The sequence below is a fragment of the Panthera uncia genome, chromosome B4 (genome assembly GCF_023721935.1).
Source record: "Panthera uncia isolate 11264 chromosome B4, Puncia_PCG_1.0, whole genome shotgun sequence".
NCBI classification, from domain to species: domain Eukaryota; kingdom Metazoa; phylum Chordata; class Mammalia; order Carnivora; family Felidae; genus Panthera; species Panthera uncia.
Genome location: NC_064809.1, coordinates 128176518 through 128177545, shown reverse-complemented (window position 1 = coordinate 128177545; position 1028 = coordinate 128176518).

Below are 1028 nucleotides of genomic sequence, written 5' to 3'. Positions count from 1 at the left end.
GGGAGGTGACTGAGTGACTCAGGCAGAGATCCGAAAGGAGTGGGACCCAGGCCTTGCAGCTGGGCAGAAGGGGCATGGGATGTTTTTGTGCCCCATGGGATGTTTTGTGTTTTTGTGCAGGGGAGTGTGTGTGACATGATCAGGTTGGCATTTATTTTTTTATTTTTTTAAGTGAGCTCTAGACCCCACGTGGGGCTTGAACCCATAACCCCAAGATCAAGAGTCGCATGCTCTGCCGGCTGAGCCAGCCAGGCGCCCCCAGGGTTGGCGTCTTAGAAGGAGCTCCGGCTGCAGTGTGATGGTGGCCTGGAGGGCAAGTCTCCTATGACACCAGTTTGTGGGGATGGAGGGGAGGGGCTGGATTTCAGTGACATTTAAGAGATCACACCAACAAGTCTCAGAGGGGGACGAGGGGGAGAAAGCTGAGGGTGTCCACACGGAGGCCAAGATATGGGCTGTGCTGGGGAGGGGAGAGGACTGCTCTGGCCACATGGGGCCTGCAGAGCCTGGAGGGCTCCGGGTGGAGGTGTCTAGAGGCACCTGGACAAAGAGTCAGGGGCTCTGGAGAGAGACGGGGGCTGGAGACGGGGAATTGGAAGGGTTTGCAGCAAAGTGCCGCCCTTCTCGAGGGAGAGGTGGAGAGAGAAGGGGAAGGGGCCACGGAGGTGAGATCCCAGCATGTCAGGATCCGGTGGAGGAAGACGAGCCAGCCAAAAATGTTGGGGGGGGGGTGTGGGTGAGCGCCAGGGCAGAACGATGACCCCACTCCTCTGGAGTCTCAGCCAGAGTCAAGGCACAGCCCCTGGAGCGCCTCCTCCAGGAGGCTCGCCTGACTTCCCAGTCTCCAGAGCTGCATGTCTCAGCTCAGTGATTCTCAAGTGGAGGCAATCTTGCGTTCCCCAAGGACATTTGGCAATGCTGGGACACATTAAAAAAATATTTTTTTAAAGTTTATTTATTTGGAGAGAGAGAGAGAGAGAAGCGGGGGGGGGGGCAGAGAGAGAGGGAGACACAGAATCTGAAACAGG